General features: G+C 36.7%; 1 protein-coding gene across 1 annotated transcript in view; it reads right to left on the bottom strand.

The window, feature by feature from the left end:
- gal3st3 (galactose-3-O-sulfotransferase 3) overlaps positions 1-24,614 on the bottom strand; it is a 45,047-nt gene extending 20,433 nt beyond the window's left edge. The window contains exon 1 of the mRNA XM_028474292.1: positions 24,333-24,614. The gene's annotated coding sequence lies outside the window, so the exon portion shown is untranslated. The remainder of the gene's footprint in view (positions 1-24,332) is intronic.
- Between the last annotated feature and the right edge of the window lie 274 nt (positions 24,615-24,888).

The following is a 24,888-nucleotide window of genomic DNA, read 5'->3' as shown; positions in this document are numbered from 1 at the left end:
AATGAATTAAAAAAACATTGTATATTATATTTCCAAGACTCGTATTAAGCAGATTTTGTCATCTACACTCACTAAGTCAATTTCTGTAGGATAACTTTGAATCTGTTCAGGTTTATTGGTAAATATGGTTTACAGTGAGATGATACTTATACAATATCACTACAGCAAAAGTAAAACAAATACTAAAAAGTGAGTAAAAACAATTGGAAACTGGATTAATCTGAGACCTGTATGAAATAAATCATACAGAAGTTGCATTTGGATTAAAATCGTAAAATTTGCATTTAGAAAGGTTTACGTGCACAAAAAAATGATGCGCAAGAATCAAACAAACCACTTGTGCAATATATTTGCAAAATTCACTCAAGCCCCGAGTGTCTTTGGATTTTTTTTTATCCATAAACTAAATAAAAAAGCAGCCTGAAAAGTTTTTCTTTGTCTAGAAAATTGACTCTTCTATATTATGTAATGGAACAGTTTATGTTTTGTTTATGAGTTTTGACGAAGAATAGTAACTATTTGACCTTTTTTTTTAAAAAAAATAAAGGTTACATTTTCTTTACCCATTTTGTTAATATTTTATTGGGATGAGCCTGAAAAATGTTAATCCTTCAAAGAGGGCGAAACACAAAAAGTTTGAGAACCACTGTGATCATTTTTGAAAAACAAGATTTTGCTCAAACTGAGAAGTGGATGAATGGGGTTTTCCTTTCAAAATAAGAGCGCAGAACCATGTTTTTTCCCAATGCAATTGCACACAACCTTCTGATAACCATCAACTTACTCTTAAGAACTGATCCATTAAATAGAAAACCTCTTGACGAAGGAATCAAGAATTCAAACTATGGTCATTTATGGTAAAAAAGTTGGTTTTTGTGTTTTTTTTGGGCCAGGAGATCAAGATGATGAGTGGACCAAGTTGGAATCAGTTGATCCAGATACAGAGACGTGGAAGGACCAGGGTAACCCCAAAAAACCATTGGAACAAAGGTTCCAGATCATAACAATAGAGTTTCAAACAAAGAGTGTCTTGTTTTGTTATCAAGAACTCCAGAGGGTTTGTGTGGCTGATCCATATGCAATGCTGCTTTCTTCTCTGATGTGCTGATGTTTTTTGTACCCTTGGCCTTTAAAGATAAACATAAATGGCAACTTTGAAACAGTAACGGGCAGAATCCCCATTGATAAATATAACATGGCCGTTTTCCCCCCATAATTACTATGTATTTTCTGCAGTCGCTAGGACCCACATGCTTCCAGATACTCCTGAACAGCAGCAGCATCTCCAGCTGGAAAGCTTTGATTCTAAGAGCAAAAAACCAAAAGAGCCTCCCGCATGCTGCAATTAGGCTGAAACACTGACAGGGTAGGAGACGGGGGAGGGTAGGGGGGACATTAAAGGCTCGTCGCGGCCACAGTGGAATATGTGCAAGCTTGTTTAAAAGGCTTGTCGGCTTTCATCAGACAGCTGCAAAGGCCACTGAGGTGGACGGACGGAGAGCTTGCCTGTGGTAATTAGTGTAGAAACAACCCCCAGCATCCTTAGCAGCGTGTACGGATGAATATAAGGGAATACGGATGGGGAGGGTTACAGCTAACAATCTGTGACGCACCAGTAAAGATGATTTTTCTTTTAGGAAGCATTTCCAAAACGCTTTAGAATTCTTAAACTAGTGGCAAAGCCGGTGTTTTCACAGATTGAAAACCATTGTTGATATTTTGCCAGTCCCCCGAAAACACTTGAATACGTCAAAATCAGAACTGTTTTTTTCTTCTGAAAACCATCGACTCACTCTTCAGAACCGATCCGTTAAATAGAAAACCTCTTGATGTAGGGATCAAGAATTCACACTATGGTCATGTAAAGTTGGCTTTAAGATCAAGATGATGACTAGACCAATTCATCCACAATACTCATTGGAATCAGTTGATCCAGATACAGGGACATAAGAGTACCAGGGAAACCAAAAAAAAAAAATGTTTTTTTAAACTAGTGGGGAAGTGTCTTTATTCGTTCTGTTTTTAACTATAAAGCTTTTTTCAGAAGCTAATTTTCTTTTTGATAGTCTGTGCAGAAGCTGTTTCATATTCCACCTCTGGTTTTCAACAAACATTGTTCAAAATGTATTTTTCCACTATTCTTGAACAGATCAGCAATCGTTGTAAAACTATCCATAAAAAGAACCAATGGGAACACAATGTTAGGGTTGTTTGTGTGAATAGTTTGTTTGCTAGCTGTTCAGGGTCATCTGTGATAAGTATAGTCAGTGACCCGTTTCCATTCACTCCATGCTTTCACTTCAGAAAAAAGGACTTTGTTCATAATGCTGAGGTCGTTAGAAGGTCATGGCGGGTATTAGGACAAACAACCGCAAATTGCCCTGTTGCACACAAGCTGCTTGTGCTAGTGTGTACATCAGAGATGGGCGACATATCAATGTGGGGGCCACGAAGATATGATGCTTTGATTACATTTGTGAGATCAAAGGGTTTAGTGGATTTTGGAGTAATATTGTGTATTTTTGTCCTCATTTTGTATACATTCTTTATTTCTGTTGTCATTTTGTACAATTTTCTGTATTTTTGTGTGCGTCGTGTATGTTTCTGGAGTAAATTTGTGCCTTTTTCATTTCGCTTCGTGTACTTTTCCCTGCATTTCTTTTTTTTTATATTCATCCTGTGTGTTTCTAGAGTAATTTTGTCATTGTTTTGTATAATTTTTTGTGTTTTTGTATGCACCTTGTGTGTTTCTGCAGTAATCTGGTGTATTTTTGTCGTCGTGTTTTACACATTCCAGTCATTTTCCGCATTTTGTGTGCATGATCTTGTTTGTTTCTGGACTCATTTTGCGCATCTTTTGAACGTCTGTTACAAATTTCTCTCATTTTCATCCTGTGGTTTTCTTGAGTAATTTTGTCATTGTTTTGTATCATTTTCAGTATTTTTGTATGCATTGTGAGTCATTTTGTGTATTGTTGTTGTTGTTTTGTATAATTTTCTGTCATGTTCTGTATTTTTGTCTGCATCTTGTGTGTTTCGAGAGTAATTTTGTTTTCTTTTATTGTCCTTATGTATATTTCCTTTGGGGACCTCTTGAAATCAAACCAGTTTCCCTCGCCTGGTTAACATAAAGCAATAAACCCTAACACTGAACGCTGACGATAACAAACTTTCAGCCAATAATCTAGCAATACGATCAATACAAAGTAGATCAATGCAACATGTGTGAGATCAAAAATCTCTGCGAGCAAATACAGAGCACTTAGAAAGGCTTTATCCACATTAACACCTAAGCACTTAAGTTAACCAAACAGTCTGTCACTGAGGATGCAGCATCTGAACAACCACAAAAACAGAAAGTGTGTAAAACAACTTGCACTAAGTGTAAGTGTAGCAGTAAAGCTAAGGGATGATAAGCTTATTAGGGCAAGCATTAGGGCAAGAGTAGGAGTAAGGGTTTAGAGTTAGATTTAGGGTTAAAAAAGGGTTTTTTGATCAGGAAAAAAGCATTTCAACATCATCGTGGCCTAGTTTCCGCTTCCTGTAGAAATAAATATGTAAAGTACGTAAGGCACCGACAATATCTGAGCAATAATTGACAGGTGTCAGTCACTGCAGTATCTTCCCTTCAACATTCCTCACTTTGGTGACCAATTTTTGTGTAATTTAGTGAGATGGTTTGTTAGAAATTGCAGGATTTTAGGGAAAATTCTAAGATATTTCGTTAATTTTCGGTTAAAAATGACTGCAGCCGTGTGATGTAGGCACAGAACATTTGCGAGCTCCTGTAAATGTTACTGAGTTTCATTGAATGTGCGACTTTGGAAGGACTGAGCGATTTATAACTGAATTATTTGGTAGTTTACACAATGATTTGGTTTCATCTGTTGGTTTTACTTTCTCCTGTGGGCCACATTGGATGCTGTAAAGGGCCGGATTCAGCCCCCGGGCCTTGAGTTTGACACTCGTGGTTTAGGCAAGGCAAGGCAAGGTTAATGCATTTGTGTAGCGCATTTCATACACAAGGCAACTCAATGTGCTTTACATGATCAAAAAGTGCAAGAGAAAACATTTCAAATCAATGAATGTTGTTTAGTTATTTAAACAAGGTTTAGAACATTGTTTAGAGTTATCTTAGGGGCTCAGGCATCAGGAATCAGGCCTGGTAAATAAAAAGTTCCCAAGCTGGAGGAGACATATCTTGATATTTATACGATATAAATCTTGATATTTTTTAACTCAATAAAGTCTTAACAGAAAGATAATTCTTGGTTATGTTTGCTGACAGTCACAATTATTAACAAACAGCTGCACGATATGTGTCACTTTTGGCTTTTTATTTCTCCTCTAAGACAGTGATTCTCAACCTTCTCAGCCCGTGACCTCTAAAATAAAGGTCCCAGACACCAGGGACCCCCACTGTAGCTGAAGGTGGTTGAACACAGACATGAACATTGAAGAACAGTCATGTAGAGACAGGTTCATCTATAAGGGGGATAAAGGGGAGAGATTTTTGGGGTTCATCAATAAAGTCAACAAAATGATGGTCCATTGTTCTATGAATCTGATAAACACATTTATTTATTTATCTGAATAATATTCACTGTTATCCAGGAACGTTTGTTATTATTTGCTCCATAGTATATAGTCATCTTAAAGATGGAAATCCTTGTTTTAATCAGAAATAAAATTGGTTAAAAGTGACAAAAAATGGTGGAAAAAGTGGTGAAATGGGATTTTAAAAACCACAGATATTGGTTAAAAGTTGCACATTAGAGTGGCCAAAAACAGACAGAAAAAGTGATTAAAAAAAAGTAGGAACAATTAGCTTAAACTGGCAAATAATGGGCATGACAAATTGTGAATGTCATTAAATTGGCAAAATTAAGCATGAAATATGGTGAAAAGAGGATAAAAGTGACAATAATGCTCAACATATGTGACATTTTGTGGAAAAGTGGTGGAAAGGGTTTATACGCAGAAATGGGAGTAATGTAGCAAAAAAAAGCATTAAAAAAAGCAAAAATATGGCAAGAAAAAGTGATGAAAAAAGGTTAAAATATGGTAAGTTTGGTGTAGTTGCAGAAAAATAGTAAAAAATAAGCAAAAAGGGGCTAAAACAAGTATTTTAATACAAAATTAGATATAAAACTAAATATACTGTTATAGGCGATATTCTAATTTTCTATATCGTCAAAACAGAAATCTCAATAAATCTTGACTCTTCATATATTGCCCAGGCCTATGTTCTGTTGATTATCTACTAGCTAACCACCAATGGGAGATACATAGCAATGCATCTGTATTGTGGACTAGATTATGGTAATTGAATTCAATCATGGGAATATTGACTCACATCCTTTACAGCGTGGCTGAATCTGCTCTGAGACTTAGTGGAGAGGTCAAAGTGCAACCACTGATCCAACAATAGGATTCACTGTGTCACTGCATCGCAATGTGCGAGTGATGACGACGAACCACCACAGCGTGTCCGTCCCTTTATGTACGGGGGGTGATGCCTCCGGATAGCTGGTGGCTCTGAATAATCAACCATGCTGGAACAATGAAGGAGCTGTTCTCACAACTTATCCTCGTTCTAAAAATGTCAAAAACAGACGGAGCACCGCCTGCAGGCTCACGTCAACGCCAAGCAGCGAGTAAGACGGAGTAAAGGGAGGTAACCAGCGTGGAAGTGAACGTTCATTCACAGGAAGTGAGTGTGGATCACGTACTGTAGCTGTCATGGTTTGTATTTACAGTCCTGCTGGTGGCTGTGTGTGTGTGTGTGTGTGTGTGTGTTAATGACCCACTGCATCACTGAGCCCAGAACACAGCGCATACAAAGAGAAACGGCTTCAAACAGGCAGATGAGAGAGAGTCAGAAAATAGATTCACAAACTGAAAGATGGAGTACATTTAACTGTGTAGTTAAATGTAGTGATTATGTGATCATCAACATTTAGAATAATGACCAATCAGAGCATTAGTACGGGGAAGAAAAGGGGGTTTAGTCTGATATTTCTTCTGGCTTTCTGTTTTTGGAGTCATTTTGTGTATTTTTACTGCCAATTAGTATATTTTTCTCTCATTTTGTGTGTTTTTATTGTTGCAATATATATTCTTCCCTGATTCTCTGTGTTTTTGTTGTTGTTTGTGTGTTGTAAGACATTTTGTGCTTTTGTGTGGAAATGATTATTTGTAGTTTTCTTGTGTGTTTTTTGGAGTAATTGTGTGTATTTTTGTGCTTTTGGTTGTCACTGTCAATTGTTATCATTTTATGGATTTTTTTATTGGCATTTAGTCTATTCTTTTCTCATTTGTGTTTTTGTTGTTGCCATGTACAGTTCACCTCATTCTATGTATTTTTGTTGTTTTTTGTGTGTTGTGAGTCATTTTGTTATTTTTGTAGCTTTCTTGTGTGTTTTTGGAAGTAATTGCGTGTATTGTGAATTTTTTTTTTTTTGCCATTCTGTGCATTTTTCTGACCTTTTGGAATCATTTTGTGGGTTTACTTTGGGGGGCCGCACTACATTAGACCGGGTGTCGCAATGGCTTCCTGGGCCACCATTCTCCCATGTCTGATGTAGAGTGACTTTACTGGGAGAAGTTATCTTTAACCTGGAAACACTGGATTCTTGAGGATCGGATTCTGCTGAGGTGTGAACAGTAGTTGATGTTCCATCTTAAACTAATCTTCCTAAAGTAATATATGGTCAATCAGAAAGTTCTAAAGTTGGCTCACTGATGGTATTTCTTGCTCCATGTTTGTGTTTTTCTGTGTGTGTGTGTGTGTGTGTAGACCTGCCTTCTGCGGTCTGGGATCGGGTGCAGACAGACTCTCTGTAATGGACTGATATCAGAGAGCCTCCGGCCAGAAAAACGGATTAATTAAAGAGGGGCCAGACGACATTCCCAGAGGAATGGGCGCTCTGTGCACAACCCTTCCACCTCATAAACACCTCTAAACACACAAAGGCACTGATGGGAATTATTAAGCACATGAACACACACACGCGCGCGCACACACACACACAAAAAGATAGAGGACTTGAGCTGAGGTGATGTTGAAGGAAAAAACTAAGTTTCATAAATAAGTCATATTTCAGCTCCACAAAAAAAAAAAGACAAAGTGCAGGAATCGGTCAAGTTTACCAGTCGTTTAGATCGTACCGTGTTAGCATTGATTCATTAGCTGAAGTATGACGACAGGTTGCAAAGAAGGTCAAATTTAGGAATCGTCTATATCCCTGCCCCCCTCTCCGGCTTCGACACTTCCAACTACGTTTGATTGACGCATTATCGAGACCAGTATTTCTCAAATACTTGAGAATACTTGAGAGAGATCGTACAAAATTAACAAATAAAATGTGTATTTTTGGTTCAAAACAATAATCATGATAATGATGATAGAAATGATCTTGAATAGAACATGAACTGAAAATACAAGGGTCAGTTTTAGTTCAACACCAGGTGGGAGATGACTGGAAACTTTAGAAATAAATCTATTCAGGAGGCACTAAATACAGATTCTTTGCAGTTATTTACAAAGTTAGATTCTTTAAAAATGTGTGTTAACACCCATTCATTCCATCATTATGCTCTATAGTAGGTTTTTTTTATAGTATTCTGAGCAAAATGTTGAATCTGGACAAAGGGGGTACTTGGATTCAGAAATAAGAGAATGGGGTTCTTCAGCTAAACAAGTTTTAGAACCACTGATATAGACATATTATGAGAAAACTGTTGTTATTCTTCTCTCTTGTGCTCCCTACAGACATGAAGGGGCATTTAATTCAACTGCTGGTCACTATGGTAGATGCGTCTATCATTAGCACGGTCATAGCTAGTGTTGAAATACTCAAAACCGGACAAATCAGCACCTTAATTTCAGATGTTTCGAAATGATTCTAGACTTATCGGTGGATTTTAAATTCAAACAAGAGTAATTTAATTGAACAAACTTCTCAAGATTTGAGATCTTCCGTTGAGTTGTGTTTACAAAGAGTTGCAGACACCGTGGTTTCGTCTGTCAAATGTACTTAAAAGAAACTAAAATTAAAGAAAAAATGCTCTTCAACTGTTCAACCTTTTAATGGTTTTGAAAATTGATTTTTATGGTTTTGGTCTTGTCTGGGTTTCGTCTCGTCTTGCTTTTAGTCTTGACTCGGTCTAGAGTCCCAAAAGTCTTTGTCTTGTCTTGGTACCACACACAGTAATAGCCATTAATACAAAATTGTACAGTAATGTTCACTCACAGCCAATTAAAGAATATAAATATCTATGAAACATCTTTGTTTTGAAAATAGTCTAATTTTATGATGACCCCAAATGCCCGTCTTCTTTCTCAGACCCAGGAATGTGTTCAGGTCAAGAACTCTCAGGTAAGAGTCTCTGCCTTGGAACAGAGGCTGGAAAGTGATTGTTACTTCAGAGTATCCGGTTCCTCAACGAGCGATTCTAAGGATAAGCAATCAAATGTCGTGCTGTTACAGAGGCCAACGTGGTACATCAATTCAGACCAGAATCATGTGTTCTTTGCGCTTTGTTCGACGTGGCATTAGTGTAGACTTTCCAGTCGTCAAAGAAAGCAGGGTTTATGTTTCCTTAAGGGTCATGGGAACAGCAACACAAGCAAGATCTTATCGACTCAGAACCCAACAGGTCTCGTCAGAACCAGAGAGGGAAACCAAGGTCAAAGATGACAGAACAATGTGAAAACATCTGGTGACGGTTCATGCCAGTAGGTCACTTTAATCCCGTTTAGGACCGTAATCTGATTACAGAAACAGTTATGTGAAATGCTCTAATCGGATTATTATAATCTGAATCACAACTTGCTTTGTTGGGGAAACCGCCTCACCACAATGTTACGTTAGCCATTCAACAGAACATATCTCATGAACTTAGGGAGGACTGTCAGGAGTTAACCACCACATTAGCAGGAGCTGAAACAGTCGTGTGGTTTCCTGCATCATTAATAGATTTGAAGATGTGGTTGATCTAATCATTTGAAAGAGGAGCCACTACATTATACATGAGTGTGGTTACGGTTTCTTGGAATAGAAGGGAGACCGATTCTTTCACCTCTGACTACGTTCACTGGTAATTCATTACAATAACCACGTCTGTCTGTTAAAAAATTTATCAGAAGGCATCCGCACAGCTTTCTCCGACACAAATGACATAAGGAGCAGTGTTAAGTACGCGCCAAAACTGTTAGCTCTCTAATTTGACAATAATATGCAGCTTCAACTTAGCCACAAAAAAAAAACAACAGCAAAAAACTGTAGAAATAAATGAAAAAGCGCATCTGAAAGAGTGCACGAGAGCAACTTTATAAAAGGAAATGAATACTGAAAAGAATCAAATTGAAAACATTAGGTACTCAATGTTGCCACCTGATTTTTTTTAAAAACTTCCAAACTATTTACTTTTTAGATTTCTTGGTGTGAAAATTCGTAAAGCTAAAAGCTATCGTAGCATGAGAAATAATAGCGCAAGACTGCTTAACGTGAGATTTCGTAGTACGGAGTTTCTTTGGCAAGATTTTGTAGCAAGATATTTTGTATTGAGAGATTTCTTAGCGTGAGATTTCTTAGCGTGAGATTTCTTAGCGTGAGGTCTCATAGCGCGATATCTCATAGCGTGAGATTCTAGCGCAAGATTTCTTAACATGAGATTTCTTTGCATGAGACTTCGTAGTGCTAGATTTCTTGGCGTGAGAGTTCGAGCGCTAGATTTCATAGCGTGAGATTTCGTCAAACGAGATTCAATTCAACTTGATTTGGGTCATTTTTCTGTACATTTCTTCTAAACACATTTAACCAGACTTTTAATGCAGAGAAATATGGGGAAATGTGTGATGTTCTCCTAAAATCTGTAGGTAAGTGTATATATTCCTTGGCGCATAATTCATTCTATAGTCTTCGTTAGTTTTCTGTAGTTGTGTATTCTCAATTTGTCAAAGTAATGGATGGCAAAAAATATAAATTTCCTTATAAACTGTTGGTAAAAACAGGATAAATATTCATTAGTGCTTCATCTAAAACGTAGCTTATCATTTCCAGGATGAAACTCAGCTAATGTTTAATATTACCCCAAAACAACATCTCCATATTTCTAAATAAAACATTTAAAGTATTTGTCTTGCTTCATCTGTACTGATTAATTTTGGTGCTGTACTCTTCAAAGTTAAAAGCCTTTGTTTACAGCAACTTTTCAGAAATCTAAAGAGCAAAGTTCCTCCCTGAGGAGGTCACAGCTCAAAGATTTGACTCCAAAGTTTGTCTGAGAATAACAACAACAAACCAAACGGAGATGCTGTCAGTATCACTGATAAATAATGCATTTCAGGCTCCAGTGGAACAGCCGGGCCGTCCAGATAGAAGACTTTGTGGTTCATAATCTTTCTGCCTGGATCGTTTTAATCCACGACTGCTGGATTCAGCCCAGCAGACATCCAGAGAGAAATGGGAACGTTCCCTGGAGTCCGGCCCAAACCCCGTGAAAATCTCACATCCATCTGTCTTCATCTCTCGACACCAACAAAACCGGCAGCGGATATAACCCTGCCAAAATAAGAGCATGACCCAGCAACACAAAAAAAAAGATTTGGTCACAAATGGGTCAAACTTTTATTCTATCTTCAGTTTTCTATATTGTGATTATTTCTACATCACACATAGCAAGAGTGCTCTGATTTGACACGTTTGGAGCTTTAGGAAGCAACAAAGAAGCCTTATTGCACTTCAGGTTTCAAATTATGGACGTCTCAAGAAACTATCCTGTGGATTGATTCCAATATTGTATGTCTTTGCATTGGTGGTTGGAGACTTCTGATATATAGTAATGGTAAATGTTCTTGTTAATAACGTGTTTTAGTTCCCACTGAAGTAAGTAAACCCAAAGCATATCTACAATTCCATTTCAGAGTTTACCCATTTCCCTTTTGTGCTTTGTTTTCGTTTCATCAACTTTCCCTAGTCAGACGTCATTACAGGCTTTTAATGATTTCTCAAAATCATGAAAAAACACACTTAATAGGTTTAATGTAGTTGATCCTTGTTTATTTTGTATAGATGTGCTATATTTTTACAGAATACAAGACTTGGTGTGCGATTTTTGGAGCGCTAGATTTCTTATCGTGAGATTTCGTAGTGCGAGATTTATTTGTGCTAGATTTCTTGAGGTAAGATTTCGTAGCGCAAGATTTCTTATTGTGAGATTTCGTAGCACTAGATTAAACTTCCCAAAATCGTGAAAAAACAAGCTTAATACGTTTAATGTAGTTGACCGTTGTCATTTATTTGCTGTATTTGCACCGAATGCGACGGCAAAATCACGCAAGATTTGGTGCGAGATTTCACGTCACATTTTAGCATCTGTTTCACGGTGGAAAATTGCATGTAAATGCATGATATTGGATTTTTTACTCTTAAATCCACTTTTTGTCTAGAGCAGTGGGCATCAACATGGTGCTCGTGGGCATCAGGTATCCCGCATCGACCTCAAGCCTGTTTGAGCTTTATCCACAATCTGATTTACTTGTCAGGATTCAACCTCACAAATATACTGTAAATACATGTGACAGATGTAGTCAGAGCCTGAGTAGAGTTACATACTGCTGTGGAGGTTTTTGTATTAAAAAAATAGTTAAATAGTGCAAATTTTCCATGTTTTACGATTAGTTAAAAAGTTGTTAAATGTCTCGTAAAATAGAAACATAAAAGTTTCCTATGAAATGTAATTAAAATCAGTAATAATAGTAATAATTTATCAATTCTATATAGTGCTTTTTTGGACACTCAAAGGGGATGATTCTTTCACTCCACACTTAGTGGTAGTAAGCTACTATTGTAGCCACAGCTGCCCTGGGGCAGACTGATGGAATCGAGGCTGCCATAGTGGGCCATCCGTCCTTCTGACCACCACCAACACTCACTCATACACTACATTCATACTAGGCAATGTGGGTGAAGTGTCTTGCCCAAGGACACAATGGCAGATACCACTGGGGTGACGGCTACCCCATAATGGCATCTGGAATTCTCAGTGTTTTCCCATCCAACTATTAACCAGGCCCAGACCTGCTTAGGGGGTCGGGCAATGACAAGCTGGTATGGCCACAAAAATGAAATGAAATGAAACAATTTAATGAATTAAGAAAAGAAAAAGTGTTGAAACGTTTCCTACCTTTTTAAGTTACTGCTACTTTACCTTATTATTTTAACCTTTAATTAAGGTGAAACCGTAAAAATGTAGTATTTAAGCGATGTATATCAAACTGGTAACCCTTCGGATTATTCGGTAGTAAAGGTTGGTGACCCCTGGTCTAGACACAACTAGATTACACCAGTGGTGGCTTTAAAGTAGGAAAAGAAACAAGTGGAACATCATTTTTAGATTAAGGAGTGTACCACATAATGATCATAGACTATGTAAACCGTGCACATTTTGTTCCCAAATCAGAGTCGGAACAATCAGTGCGCTGATTGAAATGAGAGGAGGAAGAGGAGGAGGAGGAGGAGGAGGAAGAGGAGGAGAAGGAGGAGGAGGAGGAGGCGGAGGGAGCAGCACAGAGCTCTGAGCAGAGAGAAGCGAGTCAGACATGAGCACAGATGGTCAGAGCGTCTTCGTTTCCCTCTCAGAGCAGCTGGACCTGACAGAGCTGCCAGGACGCGGGACATGTCTGAGGTCTACGGGTCTGCCTCGTGTGTCCGATTAATTCTCAGCATTAACACACTTTGACGCACACACACACACACACTGAACTGTGGCTTTTCTCCTAATCAGTGTTTTCTGATGATCTGATTGACTATTTGAACCGTCTGTTGCTTGTTTTTGCCACAATCAGGCTTTTCAAACTCAGCTTAGATTATCTTTAATAGCTCCATCTTGTTATGGAATAATTCAGTGATGAATGAAGGGTAGAAATTTTCAATGTCTGCGATCAAAGAAAACAAACAAGAAAACCGGACGTGACGCAAAGTTATTAAATTGATATAATTTTTAAATTAATAAACAAAGTCAAGCTTTAATTACAATATAACTTGAAATATACCTTCACATGCAACTTTTGGGACAATATCATGTATTTACATACACCGTAATGTGACCTATAATCTCACACCTAATTGTCATCACATTTAGTGCAAATACAGCAGATATATACAAAATAAATAGGCAACTCCATTAACGTTATAAAGCGTGTATTGCACGAAGTTTAAAAGCATCTGATCAGGGAAAGTTGATGAAGCGGGAACAAAACAGAAAAGGGAATTTGGCAAACTTTTAAATGGAATAGGTCTGGGCAATATGTCGAGATTTAAGATATATTGAGTATTCTATTTTGGCAATATAGAAAATGACAATATCGCCCATATCGATATATTTATATTTTAGAGCTAATAAAATATATAGTGCTTCCTAACACAGACCTTCCCCTAAATAAGTCACACTACAGAACTCACTCACACTTTGTCCCTAATATGAGAAAAAGCCAAAAGTGCCACTTATTGCACAGTGATATAAATGAGCCTGTGTGGAATTTTTCATTAGCAAATTTAACACAGAATTGTCTTTCTGGTAAAACTTCATTTGAATTAAAAAATATTGTGATTTATGTCGTATATCGCCATTTTGAGCCCCAGGAGCCACCTCGTGGGGTCGCCTGAAATTTCTGAAAAATTAAAAAAAAAAAAAATTTGAATGATTTTTAATTATTATTCTTTTTTTTTTTTTTTTTTTTAAATCAAAACAACACACACAATGTAAAACAGCTGTATTTCTATACGTTCACTTTGTAAAATATAAATCTATTTAAACAAAAATGCTGGAAACAAATGATTTTTTTAAATCTGAGCTCGAACATGGTCAAAAACTAAATGTAGAAAAAAAAATGTCTTTGGAGTCACCAAAAATTCTAGATATTAAAATGGGGTCACGATCCAAAAAAGGTTGGGAACGACTGCAATAAATACAGTTTTTTTACACTTATTTACAACATGAGATTATTTAAAATGTTTTACTACTTCATTTTATCATTATGCTCGATAGTTTCTTTTAAATAGTTTCCTAAGCTAAATGTTGAAAGGGGGTACTTGATTGAAAAATAAGAAAGAGGGGGTACTCAAGCCAAAAACGTTTGAGAACCACTGGTCTAGACGTCCAATACAGGCTTTTATTTTGAAACCTGAAGGCCAAACTTCTCCAATCAGAGCACCACAGTTTGTTGTGTGTTATGTAGAAATAATCACAATATAGAAAATAAAAGATAGAATAAAAGTTTGACCCATCTATGTGACCAAATCTCACAAAAAACATTAATTCCAGAATCTTGAATGATCTTAATATGAGCTTTTTCTTAAAATTGTAGTAAGCAAAGTTTTGTTTCCATACAAATTAACAATTTCACAATAAACAATGAATTATTTGGGCTTTCAGTTCATGTCTTATTTGTTCTTTCCTTTTGTTTCGTTCAGCTGCTGCTGATTATTTTGACGGTTTATGTTTTATCACTAAAGTGGGCTGGAACCACACAAATATTTGAGATTCTATTTTGATTTTAAAAATGTGAATAAAAGTCCAAACTTTGATTGCTCAAAGACAATTTGGAGCGACCGCTGACCCTTGCACTCACTCTTCACAGAGCTGCTCTGGTATTCTGTGATGAGGGCGAAGGGAGGACTCGCCCGTTGTCGCTCCCTGAGCAGTAAACACTTCCCCCCCTTTGGCTCGGGGCCTGAAACCTGCCGCGTTCAGGGACTCTGCAGCAGCAGCATTAGCAGCAGCATCCAAAGAGCCGTAAATCACCGCCTGATGCTGCGTAAATAAAGCCCTCGCTCTGTAAAAGGCGTCCTCGGCCTAAACCGACTCCAGAGGTGAGGATTGAGGGTCCCGTCCACCCGCTGCACTTCATCTTCCTCTCTTCCTTTTTGACAGACTTGGCGGCTGCTTCCAAGAGTCTGTTTACTGTCCTGACCTCCATGTCTATTGTTATTTGCATCGTCGTCGTTTCACCAGCCCACAGCGCATTCATCACTCGCTCCTATGCTTTGGGAAAGGACGCGATCGGGAACGATAGGAGGAAGGTTTTTGCAGCGTGTTGGTGGAAGTGTTTATGGAGTCACCTTCACTGCTTTGGGTAACCTACATCCTGAAGGCTCAAAGGAAAAGAGACAGAACGAGGAGAGCAGAGGAGGAGAAATGATAGAAAAGAGTGGAGACGGATGGAATACAGATAATGGGAGAAGGTGACTTGGAAATGAACACAATATGGTTCTAGCTCCAGCAATTCCTTGCCACGTTTTCCTCAAGACTGGACGGTTGTTGTGTTCTCCCTGGAATTAACTTTCGCATGCATGTTTTGGAACATAATCACGCAATTACGTGGAATTTTTTACCTTAAACTGGTGGTCAAATTGGGACAGACATTTCCAATCTTGTGCAAAATCTCGCGACGATTTTGCACAAGATATTCTAGCAAATTTCTGACCGTATTGGTGGCCAAATTGGGACAGAAACTTTAAATCTCGCTCCAAAATCCCACACACAACATGGTACTAGCTCCAGTAATTCCTTGCCATGTTTTCCTCAAGACTGGACGGTTGTTGCCTGGAATTAACTTTCACATGCATGTTTGGGACATAATCATGCAATTACGTGCTATTTTTGACCGTAAACTGGTGGTTAAAGGGACACAAATTTAAAATCTCGCTACGAAATCCCCCACAACGTAGTACTAGCTCGAATAATTCCTTGCCATGTTTTTGTCATGGGAAATAATCACGCATTTATGTACAATTTACAGTAAATTGGTGGGCAAATTGGGACAGAAACTTTAAATCTTGAGCAAAATCTTGCTACGAAATCCCACACAAAACTTCAAGACTAAAGGGTAGTTGTTGCATGTGAAAGCATATTTCAAGGAGAACGTATGTTTTGGGACATAATCACGCATTGACGCGCAATTGTTGACCGTAAACTGGTGAGAAATTTGAATTCTCGCTACGAAATCCCACACACAACATGGTACTAGCTTGAGTAATCCCTTGCAACGTTTTCCTCAAGACTGAACGGTTGTTGCGTTCTCCTTGGAATATACTTTCACATGCATGTTTTGGGACATAATCACGCATTTACGCGCACTTTCTTAACAAAATTGGGACAGAAATGTTTAATCTCGCGCAAAATCTCGCTACGAAATCCCACACATATGGTACCAGCTTGAGTAATACCTTGCCACGTTTTCTTCAAGGCTGGACGGTTATTGCGTTGTCCCTGGAATATTCTTTCACATGCATGTTTGGAACATAATCACGTGTTTACACGCAATTTTTGAACATAAACTGGTGGCCAAAATGGGACAGGAATTTCAAAATCTCCCTACGAAATCTCATGATATGACGGACTTCCCCCCCTAAAATGGAAATAGCTACACTATATGACACGTCTAAACCCTTACCAACATATTGTAGGAGAATATCACATTTACACAATATTTTTCACCATTAAACAAAAAGCCTAATGTCTACAGCGTAGCAAACAGATGGTATGGGGCCCGATTGTAAAGTTGCACATGCTAAAATAAACAGCAACTTTTTACAACACGTTTAAAAAAGGTATTTGAAAAATGTTTATGTTCATTTTGACCAGATTTACAGCAATATTTGTAATTGTGATCCTGTTAAATATGAAATCTAAATGTTAAATCTAAAATCTAAATCTAAATATGAAATCTAAATCTAAATGTTAAATATTAAATCTAAATCTAAATATCAAATCACACAAAATCGTGTGGTTTTGGCCAATTTATACATCCAAGAGATATTGAATAAAACAAGCATGTACCAGAAGTTCGATTGGGGAAGTGGTCCTGAAACTCTTCCTTTTGCGTCCCTCTTTGAAAAATTCCAAAAATCTTTAGGGTCCCCCAAAAAAATTTCAACAAAAAGGGTTAAAAATAGAGTAACCTTTAATGAAGAAGTTAAAAATTATGACTATCCTTCTTGAAAACGAACAAAAAAACAACAAAATGAACAAATCACGTATTTAATAACAGTAATAATCAAGTTCTTTAAGTGAGTAGAAAAAATAAGTTTCTATTTTTTAACGCTCAAAGCATAATCGAGCATTTTCTAACATTCCACACGACCAAATATATAATAAAAGTATGTTTGATTGGTGCCGATTCGGCTCAACATCGGCCGATACGAAAGGCTGCAATATCATACTGGAAGTGAAAAAGTCATATCGGGACATATCTATCCTGATATGTGTCATATGATGTCATATCGGGTAGGGATGTAACGATTAATCGTAAGGCAGTTAAAAATCGATTCATAGGTATCACGATTCACATCGATACTGTGAAAATTGAATCGCATTACTTTTTTTAACCAGCAGGGGGCGCTATCCAGAAGTGTTGGTGACGTGCGGAATCTGCTAATACTTTCTTTCTGGCCGCCTTCTAATTTTAAACATGTTCATAAATGATACCATACTCCTTTAGCACCAAAAAATATCTGTAATATTGCGTGAATATCTGTAAAAGGTCACATTTCTCTATTAGCTCTGTCTGCTAGCATAGCATCTCTTCTTCACTGCAAGATATCTGCAGGCCAACCGACCACTGGGTTACCAGCGCCCTCTGCTGGTCCAAACAAATATCTGACCTAAATACAGTGAAATTACATTTTTTTCCAATTGTTAAGGCACAAAATATATTTTCAGTTGCACTTCTAAAAAGAAAAGGAACTATTATGTAGTTTTGCAGTGTTTACTATAGAACCAGAATTTAAATTAATAGGCTTCTTCTTCATTTGTATTTTTCCTTTATTTATTTCATTCAAGATTTATTTTTTGTTAAATTGCATTGTTTTGAATAGTTTATCAAGGGATTCTTTAGACAATGAAAAATAAAATAAAAATAGTACAGTATTTTATATTATTTTCCCCCAAAAAATAATGGAATATTTTTCAGTCATCATTTTTCTACAGTCCCATTTTGTAAAATAAATCGTGAGAGAATCGTATCGTGAACCCAGTATCGTGAATCGAATCGTATCGGAAGTTGAGTGAATCGTTACATCCCTAATCTCGGGACATCCCTTTCTATCTGTAGCTTTTAGTCGTCTTTGATCGTCTTTAGTCGTCTTTGATCGTTGTTAGTTCTTGTGTCTTTCTGTGCTTTCATGTATTCCTGCTTGCGTTCCAACACAGAACATTTACTGGTTCATTGCCGTTCCATCCGCCAGGTTAAGTTACATCAGGTTTTGTGTTGGCATGGATCATCATCTTCTTCCTGTTGTACCTGTTATATGAACTGGATTTATGAGTTTTGCTTCTGCATTTGGGTGTTCCATCACCACACCTCCATGACTGTACATTTTACACAGTCATTCATTAGAAAAAGGAGTGGCATGATGATGATCATGATGATGACGATTATTGTGGCTGTTCCTCTGACCATGAGAACCACACCTAACCTCACATTCAGAGCAGCTCATTGTTATCTGTTCCTCTTTCTGTGAAGATATTTACTCACACTAAAGTCCCTCACTTTAATGAAAATTATTCACAGGTAAAAAACATATGTTCAGGTTATCTGATTGTTATGCATAATTCTGCAGTTTTTGACCCTAAGCTGGTGGTCAAAGGGAGAGAAAATTCAAATCTCGCTACAAAATCCCACACAACATGTACTAGCTCGAGTAATTCCTTGCCACGTCTTCGTCATGGGACATAATCACGCATTTTCTGGCAAATTTCTGACCGTATTGGTGGCCAAATTGGGACAGAAACTTTAAATCTCGCTACAAAATCCCACACACAACATGGTACTAGCTCCAGTAATTCCTTGCCATGTTTTCCTCAAGACTGGACGGTTGTTGCCTGGAATTAACTTTCACATGCATGTTTTGGGACATAATCATGCAATTACGTGCTATTTTTGACCGTAAACTGGTGGTTAAAGGGACACAAATTTAAAATCTCGCTACGAAATCCCCCACAACGTAGTACTAGCTCGAATAATTCCTTGCCATGTTTTTGTCATGGGAAATAATCACGCATTTATGTACAATTTACAGTAAATTGGTGGGCAAATTGGGACAGAAACTTTAAATCTTGAGCAAAATCTTACTACGAAATCCCACACAAAACTTCAAGACTAAAGGGTAGTTGTTGCATGTGAAAGCATATTTCAAGGAGAACGTATGTTTTGGGACATAATCACGCATTGACGCGCAATTGTTGACCGTAAACTGGTGAGAAATTTGAATTCTCGCTTCGAAATCCCACACACAACATGGTACTAGCTTGAGTAATCCCTTGCAACGTTTTCCTCAAGACTGAACGGTTGTTGCGTTCTCCTTGGAATACACTTTCACATGCATGTTTTGGGACATAATCACGCATTTACGCGCACTTTCTTAACAAAATTGGGACAGAAATGTTTAATCTCGCGCAAAATCTCGCTACGAAATCCCACACATATGGTACCAGCTTGAGTAATACCTTGCCACGTTTTCTTCAAGGCTGGACGGTTATTGCGTTGTCCCTGGAATATTCTTTCACATGCATGTTTGGAACATAATCACGTGTTTACACGCAATTTTTGAACATAAACTGGTGGCCAAAATGGGACAGGAATTTCAAAATCTCCCTACGAAATCTCATGATATGACGGACTTCCCCCCCTAAAATGGAAATAGCTACACTATATGACATGTCTAAACCCTTACCAACATATTGTAGGAGAATATCACATTTACACAATATTTTTCACCATTAAACAAAAAGCCTAATGTCTACAGCGTAGCAAACAGATGGCATGGGGCCCGATTGTAAAGTTGCACATGCTAAAATAAACAGCAACTTTTTACAACACGTTTAAAAAAGGTATTTGAAAAATGTTTATGTTCATTTTGACCAGATTTACAGCAATATTTGTAATTGTGATCCTGTTAAATATGAAATCTAAATGTTAAATCTAAAATCTAAATCTAAATATGAAATCTAAATCTAAATGTTAAATATTAAATCTAAATCTAAATATCAAATCACACAAAATCGTGTGGTTTTGGCCGATTTATACATCCAAGAGATACTGAATAAAACAAGCATGTACCAGAAGTTCGATTGGGGAAGTGGTCCTGAAACTCTTTCTTTTGCGTCCCTCTTTGAAAAATTCCAAAAATCTTTAGGGTCCCCCAAAAAAATTTCAACAAAAAGGGTAAAAAAAAGAGTAACCTTTAATGAAGAAGTTAAAAATTATGACTATCCTTCTTGAAAACGAACAAAAAAACAACAAAATGAACAAATCACGTATTTAATAACAGTAATAATCAAGTTCTTTAAGTGAGTAGAAAAAATGTGTTTCTATTTTTGAACGCTCAAAGCATAATCGAGCATTTTCTATCATTCCACACGACCAAATATATAATAAAAGTATGTTTGTGTTTGTATTTTGTAAAATAAATCGTGAGAGAATCGTATCGTGAACCCAGTATCGTGAATCGAATCGTATCGGGAGTTGAGTGAATCGTTACATCCCTAATCTCGGGACATCCCTTTCTATCTGTAGCTTTTAGTCGTCTTTGATCGTCTTTAGTCGTCTTTGATCGTCTTTAGTCGTCTTTGATCTTTGTTAGTTCTTGTGTCTTTCTGTGCTTTCATGTATTCCTGCTTGCGTTCCAACACAGAACATTTACTGGTTCATTGCCGTTCCAACCGCCAGGTTAAGTTACATCGGGTTTTGTGTTGGCATGGATCATCATCTTCTTCCTGTTGTACCTGTTATATGAACTGGATTTATGAGTTTTGCTTCTGCATTTGGGTGTTCCATCACCACACCTCCATGACTGTACATTTTACACAGTCATTCATTAGAAAAATGAGTGGCATGATGATGATCATGATGATGACGATTATTGTTGCTGTTCCTCTGACCATGAGAACCACACCTAACCTCACATTCAGAGCAGCTCATTGGTTATCTGTTCCTCTTTCTGTGAAGATATTTACTCACACTAAAGTCCCTCACTTTAATGAAAATTATTCACAGGTAAAAAACATATGTTCAGGTTATCTGATTGTTATGCATAATTCTGTCTGCATTATAAAAGTCCTTTTAATGTAAATAAAAATAATAACTACAATTAAAGATAAATTGTTTAATTAAATAAAAAACGTTTTTAAATAAAAAAAATAATCATTATAAGAAAAACAATATTAATGCTAATGTGATCAAAATAACATTAAAATAATTTTATTAAAAAATAACTATTTTTTTCATGTTTTAAACATTGAGCATTTTTTTAAATATTCTTCCAACATTACAATACGAAACAGTAGCAATAATAACTACATAAATTAAGAATTATCATAGCTACTAATGTTGAAAATAATAATAACTAAAAATAAATTGTTTAAATAAATCAAATTAAAAATATATATTTGATTAAAAAACAATTATAAGGATAACAATAATAATGGAATCGTGATAAAATATATACTGTATTATATTGAAATAATTTTATTTTGAAAAAATAAAAATGTATTTATTCAAATATTTATTTTAAATGTTTTAATAACTGAGCATTTGCAAAATATTCTTCCAACATTACAATACTAAATAATAACTACATAAATTAGGAATAATGATAGCTACATTAAAAAATAATTTACAATATTATATTTATAATAGTAATAACTTGTTTAAAGAGATTTTTTTTTAATTACTCTATAATGAAATTCACATTATTATTGTCATAGTAAAAAAAAATAATGATTATGATGATGAAAATAATAACTACATTTGAAGATATTTTTTTTGCAAAATTGTAATAAATGGATTAAAATTAATCTTTTAAAAGCCTTTTCTAAATGTTTTTATTATATTCTGTCTGTAAGATTTGTACGGTCAACGTCTTTATGCCAATGATGACTCAGTTCACCTCAAACACAAACATGAATAATCATGTCAAGGCTTTTACTTTGACATTCAGCTCCAACCAAAGCCCTACGTGGGTTACTTTACAGTATCACACATGTGCTCACAGCTTAGTGCTAAATTACACGCAGCGTTTATCAGATTTTCATGCATTTTTTGGATGAAAAACAGCCTCTTATTTATGACCTAGGAAGTCAATCACTTCATTATGAGCAGAGTTTGGATACAAACATGAGGAAAGACACAAAACATTGGATAAAAACTAGATTTGAACAATAAGATGAGAACTAACATGACGTCACATTGAAAATAAATACATATTGAATAATCATAATGTTACAGTTGAACGTGTGTGACTGATGTTCTTTCCATCAGCTTCATTGTCTGATGGAAATAAATCCCCTCTGTGCGTTGTGGAAAGTATTGAACCGAACACGCAGCAGTTTCAGGCGCCTGATGGTTCGCATAAACCAAACCGGGGGTCGAGACCCAAAAGTAGGTCATTACAATTACAAGCGTATAAAAAAAATGATTTTATTTTGAAGTGAATTAGGGAACAGAATGAAACGTCAATTGGTGGTTTATCTATAAAGCAATGTTTATTCAGTCTCTATTAGAGGTGGGGCGCATGATACCCTATGATAGAATTTCTTTTTTTTTTTTTTGAACATTTAGAGCCATTTTTCTTTATTTTTACCCTTTTCCTGCAACTACACCAAACATGACATATTTGAACCTATTTTCATCACTTTTTATTGCCATATTTTTGCTCCTTTTAATGCATTTTTGCTACATAACTTCAATTTCTGACACTTCTCTATCAAATTTCAATGCATTTTCTGCAACTTTTTTTTTTAAATTTCAAAACATTTTCGACACTTTTTAACCCTTTCCACCACTTTTCCACCTAATGTTGCATATGTTGACCCATTATTGTCACTTTTACCCTCTTTTCACCATATTTCATGTTTATTTTTGCAAGTTTAACCACATTTACGATTTGCCATGCCCATTATTTGCCATTTTCCACAAACTGTTCCTCCCATTTCTGCCACTTTTAAGCCAATATTGACACTTCTGAACCCTTTTTACCAATATCTGTGGTTTTCACTTTTGACCCATTTTATTCCTGATTAAAACAAGGATTTACGTCTTTAAAATGATATATATTATGGCACAAATAACAATAAGCATCCTGGATAACAGTGGATATTATTCAGATACATAAATAAAAATGGTTTAGATAGATGACAGATACGATATTTTGTTGTAGAAAGTCAAAACAAATCAAGTGAGAAAAGAGTGAAAGCTAAAGCTAAATACTAAGCAATATTAAAACGTCACAATAAGATCTAACGTCGATAGTAAGAGCATGAAGTATCAATATCTGCTACATCTGTACCTAGCGAACATATATAGAACTTTATAACTGCAGGAGACAAAGTCTATGCCCAAGTCAAGCCATGGTAATATTGAATTAGAAAAGAAGAAAAAAATAAATTACAAAAACGTAAAAACATTTAAAAAATATATATATATATATATAAAAAACATGTCCATATCTTAGTTTGTTTGTTTTTTAAACTTATACAAATGGTTTGATTTTAATTTTAGACTAGAATTCACTAGAATGTTTATGTGTTCCATTTTGCTCTATTCACTTTAAATAGGAAAATGTTGTTGTTTATTTCTTAGGTAATATTATATATAATAGAATATAATGGACATTATTTTAAAGTTAATTCACACATTGCAGCAACACAACAGAATAGCAGACATAGAACAAAATAGATACAAACATGGGATCAATAGTACAAAAACAACTGTGGGACACACACACAAATTAGAAAAAAATAGAAATAAAAACAAAACAAAACTACAACAACGGCATAATAAAGACAATAAATGTGCAAATGACAAATGAAGGAACATGGTGGTATTAGACAGTTATTGACTATATTTACTAGAGTTAAAAACGTTACACACAGATGTTACGTCATGTCCAGAGTTAAAGTCAAATAAAATCATGGTTATGTTTCAAAAAGCCTATTTTTTCCTCCTTTTCAATATATCGTATTGTATTATGTATCTCTTTGTATATCGTCCCATCTCTACTAAATAAACAGTTCAACTCATTGTGTCTGTGCAGTGAATCAGCACTGAGAGGAAACACAAACATATTAAACATATTTCATGTCAAACATCATTTAAAGCTGAATCAATCATTTTATTGTGATGGTCTTTAATGTGTGGAAATCATTCATTCATCATCATTTCTCTACCCCGGAGATGTGAGCCTATTGTCGGACACACAAACCGACAACGAACACACCGCGTGGACCGGGATGCCGCGGACACACACACACACACACACACACACCTTTGTCATGTCAGAGCCCACACTAGGACGCTGTCCGCGGGTCCTCCTCGTGCCCGTCCGTCCGTCGGTGGCCCACCGGTCCCTCAGCTGTAGCAGTCTGTCCGTCCGTCCGTCCGTCCGTCCGTCGGTGGAGACTCGGAGCGGCTCTCCGTTCTACCGGAGCTGTTGTAGCACCGGGTCGTCTGTAGCTGCAGCCAATGCGCGCGTTTTGTCCCCGTGACGCGAGGATGCGCACTGACACGCACCCAGTCATCTACCCCCACATCTCCCCCCAACCACCACACACACACACACACACACACACACACACACACACACACACCCACACACACACACACACACACACACACACACACACACACACACTTTTACATCCACCACACACACACACGCACACACACTTTTACATCCACCACGCACACACACACACACACACACACTTTTACATCCACCACACACACACACGCACACACACTTTTACATCCACCACGCACACACACATTTTTACATCCAACACACACACACACTTTTACATCCACCACACACACACACACAC

The sequence above is a fragment of the Gouania willdenowi genome, chromosome 18 (genome assembly GCF_900634775.1).
Source record: "Gouania willdenowi chromosome 18, fGouWil2.1, whole genome shotgun sequence".
NCBI lineage: Eukaryota > Metazoa > Chordata > Actinopteri > Blenniiformes > Gobiesocidae > Gouania > Gouania willdenowi.
Note: the sequence above shows the minus strand (reverse complement) of the source record. Positions and strands in the feature narration are given on the sequence as shown.